General features: G+C 29.2%; 1 protein-coding gene across 1 annotated transcript in view; it reads left to right on the plus strand.

The window, feature by feature from the left end:
• The first annotated feature begins 2,524 nt into the window (after positions 1-2,524).
• The window catches only part of LOC135124412 (uncharacterized), a 199,123-nt gene continuing 180,492 nt past the window's right edge, over positions 2,525-21,155 (plus strand). The window contains exon 1 of the mRNA XM_064049460.1: positions 2,525-2,608. The gene's annotated coding sequence lies outside the window, so the exon portion shown is untranslated. The remainder of the gene's footprint in view (positions 2,609-21,155) is intronic.

Consider the following 21,155-nt stretch of genomic DNA (forward strand, 5'->3'; position numbering starts at 1 on the left):
CAGTAAGCGGTGTAACCGAAATACGACTTAAATTTAATAAAAAATGAAGAAATAAAAGTAGCTGGGATTGTAGAAAGAACTTAGTCACAAGTGCCAGAAGCAATAAATTTCACAGATTTTTATTAACTCATTTACAAAATATACAATTTTAATGTAAATAACTGTCACACAACTTCGACTTTCACACAGAAGATTCTGAAAATATTGCTCCGTTACCATAAAAGGCTATATTTTATGATTTTTTCCGAATATTTATACGACTTTTTAAAAAATGAAGTTTTACATCATGTATAACCATTTTGCAAATTTCAACCCATTTTTGACAACTTTCGAAATTTAACTATTTCTTCGATAACTCCAACCGTTTTTCCGGAATTGTCCACTGAAATATCGCAATTTTTAAAAATTTCAAGAAATTCGAATTACACTCAGAATTTTGGGAAAATATTGCTCCGTGACCCTAAACACGCTATAATGTAGGGACCAGCACGTCAAGATCTATAACCCTGAATTTTTTGAAAATTTTGAAGACGACATTTTCAAAACTCAAATTTTCCAAAAAGTACATATACCTACATAATATACACATTTCTACCCATTTTCGACGATTTTCGAAATTTAAGCAAACACTTTTTCTTGTAGGTTTCGAGTCGCAGAAGTCACTTTTGGCCTCATTTCTTCTAACTCCCACCTGCTTTTTCAGAATCGCCCATTGAAATATCGTTTTTTTTTTCATTTCAAAAATTCGAATTACACTTCAAATATTTCAAAAATATTGCTCTATTTTTCGTTTTTTGTTTGCTCCATTCAACATTCAATTTTGAACACGAATCAATTATTATTTAAATATCAGAGTGTCGAGAGAGGTAAGTAAAACTAAAATCTTGAACAACTCGAAACAAAAAGATTTAACTCACTTAAAAACTTCTTCAGTGTACATTAATATTTCAAGGAAAATGTGATCATTCTTGAATGCATAACACATCTCTTATTTGAAATCAATAAGCGAAACTAAAATGTTCATACTTATGGTTGTCATTAATTGTTTAGTGAAGCAGTTAATTCAGTTAAATTCAGTTCATAAAGCATTACTACAATAAATTTGTACTTTGAAGTAAACACAGTTAGTAACTTATGAAGGAAAATTATACCAGAAGTTGATAAATTTAAATTTCACAAGATTGGTACACCCAGTGGGTTCACTCTCGATAAAAGGATAATTACAGATTAGTTTCAAATTTCCTTTGTCAAACCAGAATTAGCTGAATGGATTTTCAGATGGTTTTGAAAGGGTATCTGGGGCATGTTTCTTCATTCAATGTTTTAATTAACACTATAACACCTGTCTTTGTTTTTTCATTGCGTACCATTATTCGTATAGTTCCTTTGAAGCACTTGACACCTGAATATTATAAAAGGGCTCAGATCTCTACTAATGATTATATTGAAATCTAATTTATGCACGATGTTAATCTGATTCTAAAATTATCTTGGCTCGTCTAAATAAATTAAGCCGTTTTCTTTCATGTGCGATCAGTCACATTTAGGAATTAATAAATAATGTACTGACCAATATTTCCGCATGAATTTTTGCCCTATTGAAGCACTTCTGTTGCAATTCCCCGGGAAGAAAACATCACTTGTAGTAAAGTTGCAACGACGTAATTATATTTAATTTAAAGAGATAATATTTGATAGAAGCTGCATTGCATAAAGTTTTGAGAAAATCGCCATTAGCAAATAATTTTCCTCTACATTGTGTCAAATATCAAAGCCTGTAGGATGCATCCGTCGAAGAGGGGCGTTCTATTTTGTCTCCGAGTAGAAATTATAGACCGGGGAATTTTTGAATTAGAACGCCGCCGTTCCACGTTTCTGGTTTATTCATGTAGAAGAAGTCGAAGTTGTGAGCAGAATTAGCGATGGCAAAAATCGTTACCATCAACCGTCGAAATAAAGATTTCACCTTCAGACAAATCTTGGAAATCGACAGTCAACCGAGAAAAATCCAAAGGCTAAATCGACGTCCATCTGCGAAACAAAAGTCGCTTCGAACGTCCTTCGTATCAAACCTAATTCGTCGATGTTAGCCGACGTGCATGCACTCTAAACAACGTTATCATTTAAACAAAGATTAAACATTACAAATGATATGACCTCTGCAACAATTAGACTGACCTGCTAAGTCACATTAAGCCTTCGTTCACCGTTTATTGAATACAATTACATTGTCTGTACGCTCCGCACCAAAATAGTTCTTAAGTAGCACTCGCTTACAAGTTGCTCGTTCTGCTTCCTCCGGACTCATCTGCTCAATTAAAAATGACGAAAGTTGAAGGGAGACGGTGGAGGTGACGTGGACGAAAAACTTCCACATGGCTAATCCACAATATTAGGATGGCATTTAAATACCGAGTTCAAGGGGTCAATAAGTAAAATCAACTTATCACTACTGATTCTATTAAGTGATTTACATCTCATTTAATTACGGTGCCGTTGTTGGATCGCTTAACACTCACACTTATTGATGGGTCGGGGCAATTTGCACTACCATATCCACACGTATGCGTGCTGCCGGAGATTACCAAAACGATAAACTTATTGAATGGTAAGTACTTTTAATGCTCCTCGTGTCCTTACTCTTGCCAATTTGTCTAACCGATTCATTGCAACTATTGCAATTGCAATTGCAAATGCAATTCTACATGTATTTTTCCCAGTTATATTTTTATTGTTTTTTAATTACCCATTGATAATTAGCAGTGATTGCCTAATTAAATTTTGTATGTGCCACTAATGGGTCATAAATTAGGATTTTGATGCACACGGATTTTATTTTACATGTGGAGTTAAATAATCGAAACTATTTTTTTCTTAATTATTTTATAGAAAAATGTTCTAGAACACTTTTAAAATCGCCATGAATAGTTAAAATCATTTTACCAAGGAAATTTTCTTTTCTCTTTTATAATACTTACTTCACAAAATTATGACAGTATTGAAAAATTAAGTTTTTGAAAAAGTTGCATAAAAAATAAAAAAAATTGGGATGCAAGAACTATTCGCATTGAATTTTTTAAACAAAAAAAAAATCTAAAAATTGTCATAGTTTAATAGGCGATTCTGTGAAAATGCTAGGAGTTATCAGAGAAATAAAACCGAAAGTAACTTCTAGAGACCGAAGATCGAATATCACTTTACAAAAGTTATAAACTGAAAACTGTATAATAATCCCCTAATTTTGTTGCCATTTTTTGAAAAATCAATATTGTATAAATTATGAAATATTAGAAAAGTTTTAAGGAAATCATAAGTATGATAAATCGCTAATCAAAATTTATTTGCCAATCTCCTTCAAAAACTTGATGATGTCATTTGAAAAAATGCTAGAAATTTTTGAGGAAATGGGTCGAAAATAACTTCCTCGAGGTCAAAATTTTTAGTGAAATTTCAAAACTGAAAAGCGAAAAAGTCAGGTCAGGTCAGGTCAGGTTAGGTCAAAAATCTCTTTAGTTAATTTTCGAAAGTGGTCGAAAACAGATGAAAATTTTTGATGAAGAGACAGTATTGAAAAATTAAACTTTTGAAAAAAGTGTCTCAAAATTAACAATAAATTTTGTGTTATAAATTTGGACGTACTTATTCGAAAAATAAGGTGTGCTTATGATCCTAAAGTAAGATATTCCCTTTGAAATTCAATTTTTTTAACACCTAAAATTCATTCATTAGGCGGTTTTGGAAATATGATAGGTTTATTGAAGGAATGAGGCCGAAAGTATCTTCTGTAAAATCAAAAACTACAAAAAAAATTCTTTAGTGGTCATAAAGTGTCTAAATTTTTGATAAGGTAGAATATTGAAAAATTAAGTTTTTGAGTAAGTTATTTAAAAATTCACAAAAATTCTGGGATATAGATGGTGACGTACTGATTAAAAAAATATAGCGTGTTTGTTGTTCCAGTGTAAAATTTTAAAAATATTTCCTTTTTTAAACCCTAAACATTGCCATATTTCGTTAGGTAATTTTGGAAAAATGATAAGAGTATTGAAGAGATGATGCCGAAATTAACTTCTAGAGGTTAAAATCTACAAAAAAATCTATTTCTATAATTTTTAAAGGTGGTTAAACAAACGTTGAAATTTTCATAGGGAAAGAAAATATTGAAAAATTAAGCTTTTGAAAAAGTTGCGTAAAAATAAAAAAATTTGGGATACAAGAACTATTGGCATTGAATTTTTTAAATTAAAAAAAAAAATCTAAAAATGACCATAGTTCAATCGGCGATTCTTTCAAAATGGTAGCAGTTACCAGAGAATGGAAGCCGAAAGTCACTTCTACAGATGGAAGATCGAAGATCATTTTATAAAGGTTATATTTTAACTAAAATAAAATTCTGTAAACTGAAAACTGTATAAAAATTCCCTAATTTTTGACAATTTTCGAAAAATCATTGTTGCATAAATTGTAAAGTCCTAAAAATGTTTTAAGGAAATCATAAGTATTATAAATTGCTAATCAAAATTTATCAGCGAATCTCCTTCAAAAACTTGATGATGTCATTTGAAAAAATGCTAGGAGTTTTCAAGGAAATGTGTCGAAAATAGCCTCCTCGAGGTAAAAAATTTTAGTGAAATTTCGAAAGTGATTGAAAATAAGTCAGATCAGGTCAGGTTAGGTCAAAAGTCTCTTTAGTTCATTTTGGAAGGTAGTCGAAAACAGGTGGAATTTTTTGATGAAGGGACAGTGTTGAAAAAATGAACTTTTGAAATAGGAATCTAAAAACTGACAAAAAATTTTGTGATATAAAGTTAGACGTGCTGATTCGAAAAATACAGCGTGCTTATAGTCCCAAAGGAAGATATTCGGTTTGAAATTAATTTTTTTTAGAATCTAAAATTTGCCATATTTCATTAATCGATTTTGGCAATATATGTAGTAGGAGTTATTGAAGAAATGAGACCGAAAGTATCTTCTGTAGGTCAAAATCTACAAATTGAGCTTTTAAATAAGTTATTTAAAAATTCACAAAAATTCTCGTAGATCTCGACGTACTGATTCGAAAAGTAAATAAATTTAAAAAATATTAGTTCCGTAATTCAATTTTTTTAAACTCTAAAAATTGACATATTTCGTTAGGTGATTTTGGAAAAATGGTACGAGTTATTGAAGAAATGAGGCCGAAAGTAAGTTCTGGAGGTCAAAATCTACAGAAAAACCTATTTCTATAATATTTAAAGGTTGTCAAAAAAACGTTGAAATTTTCATAGGGAAAGAAAATGTTGAGAAATTAAGCTTTTGAAAAAGTTGCCTAAAAATAAAAAAATCTGGGATACAAGAACTTTTGAATTTTTTAAATAAAAAAAGTATTTAAAAATTGCCATAGCTCAATAGGTGATTTTGTGAAAATATTAGGAGTTATCAGAGAAATGAAGCTTTTAGAGATTCGAAGATTACTTTACAAAGGTTATATTTTAACGAAAATAAAATTTTGTAAACTGAAAACTGTATAAAAATCCCCTAATTTTTTGCCATTTTTCGAAAAATCAATGTTGCATAAATTGTAAAATAAATCACTAATCAAAATTTATCTGCGAATCTCCTTCAAAAACTTGATGATGTCATCTAAAAAAAATCTAGTAGTTTTCGAGGAAGTGGATCAAAAATAACTTCCATGAAATCAAAATTTTTAGTGAAATTTCGACTTCAAATATGATAGGAGTTATTGAAGAAATAAAGCCGAAAGTATCTTCTGTAGGTCAAAATCTACAAAAAAAAATCGCTTAAGCGGTCGAAAAATTTTTGATAAGTTCGAATATTGAAAAACTGAGTTTTTGAATAAGTTATCTAAAAATTCACAAAATCTCTAGGATATAGATCTCGATGTACTGATTCTAAGTACAGCGTGTTTATTGTCCCAGAGCAAAAGTGCTATGTTTCATTAGGCGCTGTTGGAAAAATTGTACGAGTTACTGAAAAAATTGAGGCCGAAAGTAACTTCTAGAGGTTCAAATCTGCAGACAAGTCTATTTCGATATTTTTCGAAGGTGGTTAAAAAAACATTAAAATTTTTGTTGATTCGAAAAATGTAACCGGTTTATAGTCACAGAGCAAGATTTTAAAAATTTTCGATTTGAAATTTGATTTTTAAAACATTCTAAATGTTGCCAAGTTGCCATATTTCAGTAGACACTTCTGGAAAAATGGTAAGATTAATCAAAGAAATGTGGCCGGAGGTAACTTCTACAGGTCTAAATCTACAAGAAAATGTCTCTTTAGGTAAGTTTCGAAGACGATGGTAATGAAAAATTGACCTTTTGAAAAAGTTGCCTAAAAATCCACAAAAAATTCTGGGATATAAACACTGAAGGTTCGATGTGTTTATACTCCCGGAGCGAGAGTTTACAAAACTTCAATTTGAAATTTCATTTTTAAAAATTCCTAATTATTACCATATTTCAGTAGACGATTCCGGAAAAATGGTAAATCGAAGAAATGTGGTCGAAAGTAACTTTTGGACGTCGAAATCTACAAGAAAATGTCTCTTTAGGTAGGTTTAGAAGGTGGTAGTAGAGGGTCGAAATTTTCATAAAAGGGTCAATCAAAAATAACATATTCCTGTATTTGTGGTTTATGAATCCGCCTTAATTTTTTACTCTAGACATCCAGATTTTCGCATAAAAATCAAAATATATACCAACCTCAAAACTAAATTTTCTAAAATCTGGCAAACGCTTTCCTAGTAAATCGTTATTCGTTATGAAAATTTATTTTACATTCCCGCCCCCAAAAATGACGTCATGTCAAAATTTCGCTGAATAAATTCTATCTAAAATTTGCTAAATATTATGAGCCTGTTAATTGTGGTTTATCAATGTATCTTTTTAAACATATAGGGTTTATAGAAAAAAATTACATATATTTTTTTGTAGCGGTCGAGGGAAGTTCTGTTTGAATAACCTTAGTCCAATTTTTTCTATGGCCCTTACTTAAGAAAGTTTTAGTTGAATCTTTAGAAATTATATAAATTTTTTAACCGCCATAACGATTTTGAGCCCAAAGATGGCACGAATGTGACAATTTGTATTTACTATTTTAATAAATGGAATTTAACATTTAAAATTATTTTTTAACAATTAAATTTTAATAATGAGCAACAAAAATTATTTTGGATTTTGGAAAAATGGTAAAAAAAAATCCAAAAAATTCCGGGATAGAAAAATATCTACGTACACTGATTCAAAAAATATAGCAGGATTGAGTTATAGATTAATTCAATTTTTTTTTCAATATTTACTAAACGTTTTTCTCTGTATGTTAGATGTTCAATAATAATCGAAAAAACAAATATTTTGAGGTTTCAAACTCTAACTAATGAGTTGAAATGCACCAACATAGCATTGTCGTTTTTTTTATTATTTTATTATTTGTTTTATTAGATTTATTACTTGCCGAACATAACCTAAGGGAAATTTGTCATAGGGTTGTTGTGCAGTTTATAATTTCCTATTTCTTTTATTTTGTAGTTGATAGAGTACGAATGTGCAGATTTATTATTTCCGTCTGTCTGTAGTTTGTTGAAATTTTTGTTTCAATAATTATTATCACCGAAATTAAACCAGGAGTAAAAAGAGAACTTGTAGAAAATTATAAATTAATTACAAAGATTATGATATCAGTACCAACCTCTAAATTTAAAACAAATTTAAAGCATTTTTTTAATACCTAATTTAGATTGTTTCGACTGAAAGTCAGGTTGACCGAATGGACTAAGACGGAAAACGACCGAAGGTTCGAATCCTGCACCTGACACTCTGTTTGACTTTTTTTCTTCAAAATCTAGATCTATTGTTATCCCTAAACGAAATCATATATCAACATCCCAATTTCAATGTACCTAAAGTCCCCCACCTGCAATCAAAATTCAAAATCCCTAAAGCAAAATCTACAACCGACTATACTGGCATACTGGCGACGACACACCGATGACGTCAGACCGGACAACTGGACGTGGGTTATGAAACCGGATAGATGTCACACCTGTTTATATACTGCTATAAAACAGACACTTTTATTAGGGTCCTTTCGGCGAATAATGATGGAATAACCTTTCCGGTAGGATCTTGGTCGATCATCACAGCCGAGACGACGAGTGTTGCTTTGAAATCCACAAAGTGAAGGTTTTTACTAACTCACATTATTTTGTTAAGTCACTAATTATGTGAACGACAGTGAAGACAAAAAAAAGTTTCTGTCTGAATCAGATTTTTGCTATATTTATTTGACGTCATGCATATCATTTTTTAGCCTTGACGAGTTTTTTGTGGAATTATGAATATTGTACATTTTTTTCTTACATTTTTTGTTACATTAGATCTATTTAATCAAATGTGTCCACATTTAACAACTTTTAGAAGATTTATTTTAACCATACCTAATATTCTTGTTTATCCTCTTTAAGAATCGATGGTGTCACATCAAAATACCTTTCTATCACAATATGTGATGGTTTTTTGTTTGTAGTCATGAACTACCTTATTTTTAATTTTGTTACAAAAGTTCTAAAAAAAATAATAATAATAAATACAATTATGACGGATTAAATTTTAATTTACCTAATAATAATAAGAGAATTTCTAGTTTGATTTAGAAAAAAAAAACAGATTTGAGTAGATTATAAACTGAGTAGAGTTAATTATTATTGCAGGTTTCAAAGACCGAAACCAGTACTTGAAAGCTTGTATCAGTTGCACATCCTTTTAATTACCGCTATTAAATTTCTTAAGAATACGTCATAAACGAAATTATATTAAATAGGAATTCAGAATGGATACTTATTCATGATGCGTAGTGTTTGTCCTTGTAAAACTCTTTTAGTAGTCTCTCATTAATACTTGTCTATTTTAACTCACCTTGTACAAAATAGTAAAAAATGTATAAACTCCATCATTTATAATGTTCGTCTCTTCCAAAGAAGGACCAATATAAATCTCTAACATTACATAATAACCTCCAGAAACAGCCATACTCCTCCACCTCAACTATGGCACTATATCGATCTTCATTCACGACCATGACCCAAAGCCTTCAAACTTCTTTGAAGAGGATGCAAAACGCGATGCTAATTAGCGATAAAATGAATTACATAAAATTGTCCACCTACTTGCGAATCCAATTTGTTCTGGCGCCACCTATATGATGTTACAGTCGGGAAATCCGTCACCAACATCCACTTAATCAAGACCACCACTTTTACACCATCCTGTATTTTAATTGGTGAGTCTGTATTTCCTCGCCACAAATAAAAGACGCCATAAATCCGTTATCCTGCAGGATAATAAACCGAGTGTGCTCATTACGAGAATATTTACAATCTCAACCCAATAAACAGAAAAAATTTCTAAATCTCATCACACGTTTTGTAGTCCGTCGAGGTGTTAAGTCGGACATTCGTCCACTTTATAGTATCAATAAATTTGTTGTAACCGCCATCGGGCAATAAAAGAGACCGCTGCTATTTCACAAGCTCCCGCTAGCAGTTTGTCGGTGAAGCGTTTATAAAATGGCATAATATTAAAATTTTAAAACATGAGATATGCGGCATTAAAACCGCACGGTAGCGTAAATTACACATGCTAAGAGAATGTGGGTTGATATGGCAGGAAACTGCTTTGATAAACTAAGACACTCGTTAATGAGTTCTTTTACGGCCGGTTTTTGCGCGCACATTCTGGGAAAAGGAAACAATCGAGTTCTAGTACTAGCTCTACTTGAGTAAGCGCAGTTTCGATATCTTTAATAGATGTCTTAGGAGATAAAATTTTCTTGTATGAATGTTGCCATAGAAGAATGGAAGGAGGTGTGGATTGGAAAACCGAACAGTCTGTTCGTGTCAAGTGGATTTCTTTTGCAAGATGTTTCCATATTCATACGCTTTTATGATTATTCACAGGTGAAAGAAAAAAGTTAACTACTACTTTGTAGTGTTAATCATGGTTTCGAGATTGCATTATGAAACTTACCGTTGTTCCTGGTTAAGGTATGAATTATTACTGACATGTGTTCTTGAGCCACTCTTGTACGAGCAAATTTTCTTCTCATAAGTCACAATATGTTTCACAGTTTAAGGAAACGTCTCACTTAGTATTTGAAAATAATTAGATTTGTTTAACTGAGCAAATTCACTTAGCATCTTTAATATTTAAACCCCTCGAACCAGCTTAGTTGTACTAGAATCCCAAATTGACTCAATGCAAAGTTATAATTAAGAGTTTGACAATAAATATTCAAATGTATCTGCACAAGAAGCAAGAAGAAGAAATTTCAAAATTCTTACCACCATCACCTCAAAATTTTACATGCTAAATGCTATTTAAATTTTATAAAATAACATATTCCTGTATTTATGGTTTATGAAGCCGCTTCATTTTTTACCCTAGTATCCAGATTTTCAAAAAAAAATAATAAAAATCAAAGTTGTATAGCAATGCTCTGAAGTCCACAAACGTTTTCCTTGCAAATCGTTATAAAAATTTATTTTAAGTCCCCGACTCCCAAAACTTAATGACGATATGTCAAAATTTTGCTGAATAAATTATATCTAAAATTTGCTAAATATTATGATTTAGTATTATTATATTATTTTTATTTTCGGATAAATTTAAAGGAATCTGGTGTTTTGTTGCTGGATGAACTTGAAAAAATCTTTTGAGTTTTTAGTATTTTATTTTTGATGAATTTGAAAAAGTCTTGAGTGCTACAGTGTTTTTTCTTTTAATTTGGGAGACTTTTGGGTATCCATGGTGTATTATTTCGGTAGCCCATGGAGATTTCTTTTTTAAATTATTTAAAACAATTTTGGGAGACTTTCGTGTTCTATTTTTGGAAAATTCTGACCTGAGCTGTTTTTGAATTAATTTTGGGAACGTTTTTTTTTTGAAAAATTTAAAACTATCTTGAGGTTCTAAGTATTCCTGTTTGGAAAGAATTTGAAAGTGCTTTGGAACCTCTAGTGTAGGTATTTTCTTATAATAATTTAATGCAATTGCTTAGAGGATACGTCATTTGCTTAAATCAGTCTTATCTTATCAGGAACTAGCCCCACCCACCCCCCTCTCTTTTCTTAAAGGGTATGTCATTTGTCAAAATTAGTTTTATCTTAACAGGTACTAGCCCCGCCTCTCAGCTCACTTTTCTCTTAGAGGGTATCTCATTTGCCAAAATCCGTCTTGTCTTGACAGATACTAGCCCCGCCCACCCACCCACTCTTCTCTTAGAGTAGCTGGGTGGGAGGTTATGTCATTTCCAAAATCAGTTTTATCCTAGAAAGTAATGATGACTAACTTTTACAAAAAAATGATCACAATTTGGAAACATTACGAGCTTACTTATAAGCACAAGACAGGAATTTTGAACATCTTCTCTAGTGTTTAGTTTGGTTATGCTTTAATGGATTTTTCTTTTGTTGATTTTGGTTTTTTTGTTTATAATTTATAGATGTCTTATTAAATATTTTTTTGTTGGTTTAGTTATTAATAAAAAATAACATAGTGTTTTATTAATTAAAATGCACAACGATTAATAACTACTAGTTGTTGTGGTTATTGTCCTAAAAAAAATAAAAGGTGGATTTCAATCACCATCGTTATTTTTATAAAATTACGTTTTTTTCGTAATCATAAAGATTTTTTTTTATTATTTATTTTAGTACTCCCGTAATTAACATACTGAAGAATTAATCCGCCATTTTCAAGACAACCGGTATATATTAAGTTTTGGGATTTTTTTATTTTTGGATTGTTGAATCTTTCTTTAATTTTCCAAATTTTCGGTTATTCAATTTATCGATATCAATTTTTCGGTAATTGAGATTTAGGGTATTCAATTTTTCAATTTTTGGATTTTCAGTAGTTTTTTCGGTTGTTGGATTTTCCACTTCTTCGAGTTTTGAATTTTGGAGTTTTAGATTTTTCAGTTTTGTTTTGATTGCTCAGTTTTAGATTTTTAATTTTTTGATATTTAAATTTTTCCATTTTTAGATTATTGGACTTCAAGTTCTTCAATTTTTGGAATTTTTTAGTTTTACATTTTTCAATTTCTTGATGTTTCAATTTCTCGGTCTTAGATTTTCCTGTTTTTAAATTTTTCGATATTTGAGTTTTGCGATTTTTCAATTTATTTAATTTTGGACATCTTGATTTCTCAATTTTTCAATTTTGCGACATTTTAAATATTAGATTTTATTTTATATTTTTTCAATTTTTTAGTTTTTCAATTTTTGACTTTTGAACTTTTAAGTTTGTCGTCTGGGATTCGTCGAATTTTACAACTAGTAGTTAAGTAAGCTGGTAATCTTTCCAAATATTGATCATTTCTTCTAAAGGTTAGTCATCACTACTTGATAAAAATAAAAAAATTAAAAATCAAAAAATTGAAGCATCGGATAAATGAGAAATCGGAAAATTGTACAACTGTATAATCGGAAAATCAAAAACTGAAATACGGAAAAATGAAAAAAAAAACAAATATAAAACCGAATTCAAAATTCCAGTTTTGAAAAACCGAAAAATCAAAAGAACTGAAAATTAGAAACAAAATTTTCAGATGTTTTAAAGTTACGGTAAACATGGCAAATCGCTGATCAAAATTATTTTTGACTCCTTTCCAAAAATCCGCTGACAAAAAGTCAAAAATCGAAAATTAAAAAAATAAGAAATATATTTTCTAGATATTTTTAAAATCAGATAATTGAGAAAACGGAAAACAATTAAAATATTGAAGACAGATCAAAAAATTGAAAAATTCGAAAGTTGAAAAAACGAAAAACTGAAAAATCTAGCAGTACTCGCTACGATATGACTGATTTTGGCAGATGACCTACTCTCTAAGAAAACAAAGGGCGGGTGGGTGGGGCTTTTGTTTAAATAAAATAATAAATAACCTTGGACCAGTTGACCGATTATTTAAAGTAATTGTTCAATATGTCAAAACAAACATCGAAAGTAGTGTTGTAATTAGAGTAAAATTTGGGAAAACTGTGCATGTGAAAATTACCATATTTTTCATCAAAAAGTTTATAATGTCATTTCAAGACATAGTTTAGTAAAAAGCATTTGGTACAAAGTTATATATACAGAACTTTCCTCGATCCCTGAATCCAATCGAAGAAAACCATTTTTTTTTTTGAAAAAATATAAAATATGTATAAATTTGAAAAATTTTATTTGTATTATGATAGCCCTTATAAATAATAAAAATTGGAGATAATACCAGTTACAATGTAAAAAAAAAAATTCCATTTTTTGATTGTTGGACTTTAAGTTCTTCAATTTTTGGAATTTTTTAGTTTTACATTTTTCAATTTCTTGATGTTTCGATTTCTCGGTCTTAGATTTTCCGGTTTTTAAATTTTTCGATATTTGAGTTTTGGGATTTTTCAATTTATTTAATTTTGGACATCTTGATTTCTCGATTTTTCAATTTTTGACTTTTGGACTTTTATGTTTTTCGTCTGGGATTTATCGATTTTTACAACTAGTAGGTAAGTAAGCTGATAATGTTTCCAAATTTTGATCATTTGTTCTAAATGTTAGTCATCACTACTTGCTAAAAATAAAAAAATTAAAAATCAAAAAATGACAAATTGAAGCATCAGATAAATGAGAAATCGGAAAATTGTACAACTGTATAATCGGAAAATCAAAAACTGAAATACGGAAAAATGAAAAAAAAAAACAAATATAAAACCGAATTCGAAATTCCAGTTTTGAAACACCGAAAAATCAAAAAAACTGGAAATTAGGAACAAAATTTTCAGATGTTTTAAAGTTACGATAAACATGGCAAATCGTTGATCAAAATTACTTTTTACTCCCTTCCAAAAATCCGCTGACAAGAAATCAAAAATCGAAAATTAAAAAAATAAGAAAATTATTTTCTCGATATTTTTAAAAATCAAATAATTGAGAAGTCAGAAAACTGACAAAATTGTAAAATTAAAATATTGAAAGACAAATCAAAAAATTGAAAATTTAGAAGGCGAAAAATTGAAAAATTCGAAAGTTGAAAAAACCAAAAACTGACAAATATAGCAGTACTGATTTTGGCAGATGACCTACTCTTCTAAGAAAAGGTACTAGCCCCGCCCACCCACCCTTTATTTTCTTAGAAGAGTAGGTCATCTGTCAAAATCAGTGTTATCTGGGCAAGTATGAGACTGATTTTTGCAAATGACATATTCTCTAAGAAAATGAGGGTGGGTGGGAGTGTTTAGTACTTGTCAAGATAAGACTGATTTTGGCAGATGACCCACTTTTCCAAGAAAATAAAGGGTGGGTGGGCGGGACTAATACTTGACAAGATAAGACTGTTTTAGCAGATAACTTATTCTTCTAAGAAAATAAAGGCTGGGTGGGTGGGACTAGTACTTGCTAAAAATAAAAAATTTAAAAATCAAAAAATGACAAATTGAAAAATCGATTTTGGGATTTTCCCATTCAATACATGATCGTTTTCCGTGTTGGAACCATGTTAATTGTGTTTTTGGGATTTTCCAATTTTCGTTCGATTTTTCAATTTTTCCATTTTTCGGGAGATGAAAGTTCTGTCTAAATAACCTTAGATTTATTTTTTTCTATGGCTTTTTCTTAAGGGTGTTTTAGTTGAAATTTTAGAAATTATAGAAATTTTTTGAACGGCATAAGCACTCGATTCACAAAAATGGCACGAATGTGACAATTTTTATGTACTATTTAAATAAATAGAATTTAACATTTAAAAAAATATAGATAACACAACTGTAATAATGAACAACAAAAATTTATTTTGGAAATATATTTGTATGAGGAATTCCTTGAAGCATCCAAGTGTTTTTAAAATAATAAATTTTTAATTTTTGATGCTTAATTTAAATAAAGTTTTTCTAATTTTTATTACTTTATTTTATGGATATATTGTATAGACGCTTTATTCATAAAATAATAAAACAACTTCGTAGAATAGAAAAACCTTATAGTGTGCTCGTGCCAGGTTCTTTATGAACTTGTTTAACATTCATGCTTTTATTGTTATTCATAGGTGAAGGAAAAGAGATAACTACTGTTTTACAATGTTAATAGTGGTTTCAAGATTGTGTTATTTTAGTTGAGATAATTATGCTTATTACGACAGAAACAATTTCCACTATTATCAAGTTTTCTTTCGGTTTGACAATTTTTGAAAACTCCTACCTTGAGTTTGTTAGAAAAATAGTGATCATTGAATAATTTGGAATCTGTCACAAATGTAATATATAAACCTAATTTTCTGTCATAATCTGACATTTTCTAGAAAAAAAATTGCAAGGCTAACCCTGGTAGATAAAGCAAAATTTACAAAATCTTTTAACTTTAGTTTTCTGAAGATAATTGTTTTTGTCACTGTTTTTTTACACAAATAATAAAACGAATTCATACCGGATGAATTTCACAACGAAATCTGGCTCAACTTGTTGACATCGAACCAGATTTTGTTTAATTTTTTTCCAAAAAGTTAATCAATTTTATTTCTTCAGCACAGTTAATGAAGCGTGTTCATTAATCCATATTTTTGCTTGACCGATCACATCGTACCTTCTCTAATTAACGATTGTCAAGTTATATTCAAAATAAAAAAATCGTTTCATTCAGTTTTTCAGTAATTACAAAATTTTAATTTTTTGCAAGAATTAAAATTATAAAGCTACTTCACAACTAAAGAACTGCATATTTAGCATAATAGAGCTTTGAATGTCCAATGAAATGTTTGTTTGGGGATTTTTCTTGACTGTGTTTATGGCGAAAATAAAATTTTTGATTTATTTAAAGTGTTATTCTTGGACGTTTTAATACAAATTTATAAACAGAAAACTATGAATCATGTCTTTGTTAAAGATGTAAAAATTATTATTTGTTATTATCTGGAAACTTTAATTCGGAAATTAGACCAAAGCTTCCCGAATTTTTTAAGCTTATTTTCTGAATGTGGTAAAATCTGATCAGTGCAACTATATAAATCGAAGCAAAATATTTGTATAAAAGTGTCGATTAGCTTGAAAAGTGTGTAATTGACGAGTGAGAAACCAATACGTTTAAACAATTTATTTTATCACATAAATACGGAAAAATCTGCGACAAATGCATGCTATTTCATTTAGCACAAGAATGATTGCATGATCAATGTGTCCAATAAAAAATTCATTCGAAAATTCCACACTAGACAAAACTGCGACTCTAAGTAATTCATAACAATCAGTCCAATTACAATGCAAGTTTATATGAAAAAAGAATCCTAATAATATGCAATCAATAAGAATTAAAATTACGGTCTTTAAAATAAATTATGTTATTAGAGCATCAATAATAATACAAATTTTTCAAATGCTCGTGATAATTATTTGATACCAACAATTTATCCTAACTGCTTCATAAATAAGTTTAAACTAAGTGGTAACCGATTACCAATACATCAACTTAATGTAATGATCACTGGAATTAGCGTATATGAACAAATCAAACAATTATACTGCAGAAAAACAATTCCATGTATTAAAAAACATAAAATAAATCATTAACTCAGTTTATTTCATTTTCAACTTCTTCATTTCTTACGCAAACTTTCCCAGACTTACCCGACACAAAATTTAATCAGTTTTGATTGAAAAGTGAAAGGGCTTGACAGCACATCTTTTTTCATCGTGCTTTTTCACCCATTCGCTCATTCTTGAATATTTTACCATACTATTAAAGACTTCAAACTATTCTAGCCGCGCTATATAAGGACGTAATTCCGTCTTACTGATTAATTGATATTAAATGCAATAATTTATCGTTATGCCAGTGCATGATTCAAGTTCGACGAGAAAACGATTCTTCTACGAATTATCGTCTGCTTTTTAGCCAGTCTGTTTCCAGTCGATTTCCTCTTCTGAGGACGTCTTTGCTCTGACGCGTTGGCATGACGACGACGCCGTCGCGACGCTAATTTACCAAGTATTGTAAAAGGCAAGCTCGAATTAGAATGGAGGACTTTAGGATCTTCAATATCACATTCATGTTTTATTTTCATATTTATGAGTGCTTTGATGCCGGCAAATAAGAGTAAAATTTCCTTTTAAGTGCAGAAATAATACACTTTTCTGGAACAAGTGTTTATCATTAGTTATATTAATATTATCTGTTGTGCTAAAAATTGAAATTCAAATATATGGAGATGTCTTCTTCAAAGCTAATTATTATTAGTTATTACTGTTCGACTAATTGCAAAATGGTGTAAAAAAATAAATGTTAATCAATGCGAATAAAACACATGTTGCAGCATTCCACGAAGACAATGTTGACTTTGTACAAGATATTTCAATCATTGTCAACAAATGGAATAAATTCTTTTCCCTAAGTACGTAAAAGGTTGTTACGTTAATTGCTTATTATATTTTTAAATACGTTCTGCGAATTTCTTATTTTTATTTATTTCTGTAACTGGTCAGTTGCTGAACGTGACGTTTTTCGCGGCAGTAATTTGAGGTTAATAATAATAATAACATGTCCAGTAACAAGTTTGTCTTTACTTCAGAAGCTGTAATGAAACTACCTCCAGAAGTTTATTTTCTGGTAAGTGTGTACAGTTGTAGGTCCTTCAACTAAAACTTCTGTAATTTCTCGTCGTTTGGATAAGTATGTGGGAAATAAAATAGTAATCGAATAAAAAAAATCATTTCTTGAGTGAAAAAAGACACGTATGTTTATCTAACAACCATTAATTTATTTGTTTTTGAAAATGAGCTCAAAAGTCTAAGCCAGTGTATGTAGCTAGTCTGGAAAAATTAATAGAAAGTTACATGGCGAACAAAAAATAGAGTGGTTTGCAATTGACCTGTCTTTATTATTAAGATAATTAATTGCGCTTTAACCACTTTGCCGGAGCTATTTTTAACTTAGTTGTATAGTTGTGAGGAGTTTTTAGGAATTAAGTATGTTTGCACAACACAGTTTGTAATTTTTTTACATTTAATTCTTAACGATACGCTTCCGAATTTTTCATTTTCTAGGATTAAAGTTTTCTCCTTTAGTTTCATCTACAACACTGCTTTCAGAAAAGAAAAAATTAAAAAACTTGTTGCTGTTTATTTCTATTGCTTGTTTTGACTTACACGAATGTTAGCTGCGGAAAATAGAGAGATTTTAACGAACCTCTAGTTTCATGTTTCCTTGGTGTTCTCTAGTGAAAATTCAGGTTTCCCGTTTTCGTCTGTCGTTTGCTAGCAGTTTCATTAGACAAATACTCTCCAAGAGAATAAAAATAGTTACTTGAAAATTTTACGTGTACTTGTGCGTTTATTCTCTCAAAAATTAGAACGGTTTTGTAAAATTTGTGACATATTTGTAAAATTAAAGTTTAAAAAATTAAGCTTAATCTATTAAATTTTACATTTACATATAATCAATATTTATTAAAAAATGCGAACATACTTTTCTTTCCTTACGCTAACAAAGTAGCCGGCGAATGGCTACTTTCATGTTCTCTCGACGTTTTACGACTCCTAGAGTATGAAAAAATAAATCTTCTCTTTCCGTCTGACTTCGTCTATATATTTGTTTGCCGATTCTTGTCAAGTTTTATATGTACGTAAAATTTGTCTAATCATCCCCACCAACAATTTGATGACGTCATCTCAACATTTTAGGCAGTAAATACTATTTAAATTTTATAAATAACATACTCTTGTAGCTGCGGTTTATGAAGCCGCCTTGATTTTTTATCGCTCTACCCGCCTGGGTTCGAATTCCCTCTTCTTAGACTTTTTTTTTTAACTTATACTTTAATTATAAAAACAAATTTTGATAATTTTTCGAAGAGACTAGATTTGTTGAACTGTAGAGACGAGGAAATTTTTGTTTAAATAATAATGGACCGATTATTTAAAGTAATTGTTCAATATGTCAAAAAAATAAATATCGAAAGTACTGTTGTAATTAGAGTAAAATTTGTGAAAACTGTGCATTTGAAAATTACGATATTTTTCATCAAAAAGTTTATAAGACGTAGTTTAGTAAAAATCATTTCAAATTGATTACGATTTCATTTGTAAATAATAGGTCCAAAGTTATATAGACAGAACTTTCCTCGCTCCTTGAATCCAATCGAAGAAAACCATTTTTTTTTTTGAAAAATTATAAAATATAAATTTGAAAAATTTTGTTCATATTATGATAGCCCTTATAAATAATAAAAAGTGGAAATAATACCAGTTACAATGTAAAAAAAAGTTCGGTAACAACAGGATCAGAACTCACACAGGGGACAGAGCACAAGTCCGATAAACCTGTATTTTACCAACCATTGAAATGCCACGAGGTATAAGGCTACATGGAAAATATTCCACGAAAAAATTTTTGTGAAGTATGTTATTGAAAAATACAAGGCGGATTCATAAACCACATCTATAAGAGTATCTTTTATGACGCAAAATGATGTGCGTCATCAGTACAATATTCTTAAACCATTGTAAAATTTTGAAGATTATCTAATCTCAATTTTTCAACAAAAGGAACAAAATTTCCAAACTGAAATTTTGATTTATTTTCTCTTATTAAATCGACAAATTCAAAATTCAAAAATTAAGAAATTAAAAACTCGACAAACTGAAAATTCAGATGTGGAAATTCAAAAATCGACGAACTGAAAATTCGGAAGTTGAAAATCGAAAAATTGTAAAATGGAAAAAAACTGAGAAAGTCGAAAAATTGACGAAATAAAAATTTGTAAAAACGAAAATTTAATACAGATTTTTAGTTTTTCATTTTCTCAATGTTTAATTTCTCTCAATTTTTAGCAAAATAAACAAAATTAGGTTAAGAAATCGACAAATTGAAAATTCAGAAGTTGAAAAATAGAAAAATAGTAAAATTTTAAAAACTGCAAGTCAAAAAATTGAAAGTTGAAAAATTCAAAAATTGAAAAATGGACAAATTGAAAATTCAAAAAGTTGAAAAATCGAAAAATTGAGTAAATAAAAAACAGAAAATCAAAAATCGCGAAACCGAAAAATCCAAAAATGGTAAAAACGAGAAATTAATACAAATTTTTAGTTTTTCATTTTCTCAATATATAGTTTCTCAATTTTTAACAAAAAGAACAAAATTTTCAAACTAAAATTTTGGATTATATTCCCTCGTGAAATCGACAAATTGAAAAGTTAAAAATTCAAAATTTGAAAAATTAAAAAATCGACAAACTGAAAATTCAGGAGTTCAAAAATCGAAAAATGGTAAAATGGAAAAAACTACAAGTTGAAAAATTGAGGAAATAAAAAACTAAAAATTAAAAGTTGCGAAATCGAAAAATCAAAAAATGGTAAAAACGAAAAATTAATGCAAATTTTTAGTTTTTCATTTTCTCAATGTTTAATTTTTCAATTTTTAGTTTCTCAATTTTTAACAAAAAGAACAAAATTTTCAAACTGAAATTTTGGATTATTTTCCCTCGTAAAATTGATAAATAGAAAAGTAAAAAATTCAAAATTTGAAAAATCAAAAAAATTGACAAATTGAAAATTCAGGAGTTGAAAAATCGAAAAATCGTAAAATCGAAAAACTGCAAGTCGAAAAATTGACGAAATAAAAAACTAAAAATTAAAAGTTGCGAAACCGAAAAATCAAAAAATGGTAAAAACGAAAAATTAATGCAGATTTTTAGTTTTTCATTTTCTCAATGTTTAAGTTCTCAAAAAAAGAACGAAATTTTCAAACTGAAATTTTGGATTATTTTCCCTCGTAAAAATGATAAATAGAAAAGTTAAAAATTTAAAATTTGAAAAATCAAAAAAAATTGACAAATTGAAAATTCAGGTGTTGAAAAATCGAAAAATCGTAAAATCGAAAAACTGCAAGTCGAAAAATTGACGAAATAAAAAACTAAAAATTGAAAGTTGCGAAACCGAAAAATCAAAAAATGGTAAAAAGGAAAAATGAATACAGATTTTTAGTTTTTCATTTTCTCAATGTTTAAGTTCTCAAAAAAAGAACGAAATTTTCAAACTGAAATTTTGGATTATTTTCTCTCGTAAAATCAACAAATTGAAAAGCTAAAAATTCAAAAGTTGAAAAATTAAAAAATCGACAAATGAAAAATTCGAAAGTTGAAAA

Source organism: Zophobas morio, unplaced genomic scaffold (genome assembly GCF_036711695.1).
Source record: "Zophobas morio isolate AGI-343-1 ecotype UQ-CSIRO unplaced genomic scaffold, CSIRO_AGI_Zmor_V1 ptg000007l, whole genome shotgun sequence".
Taxonomy (NCBI): Eukaryota; Metazoa; Arthropoda; class Insecta; order Coleoptera; family Tenebrionidae; genus Zophobas; species Zophobas morio.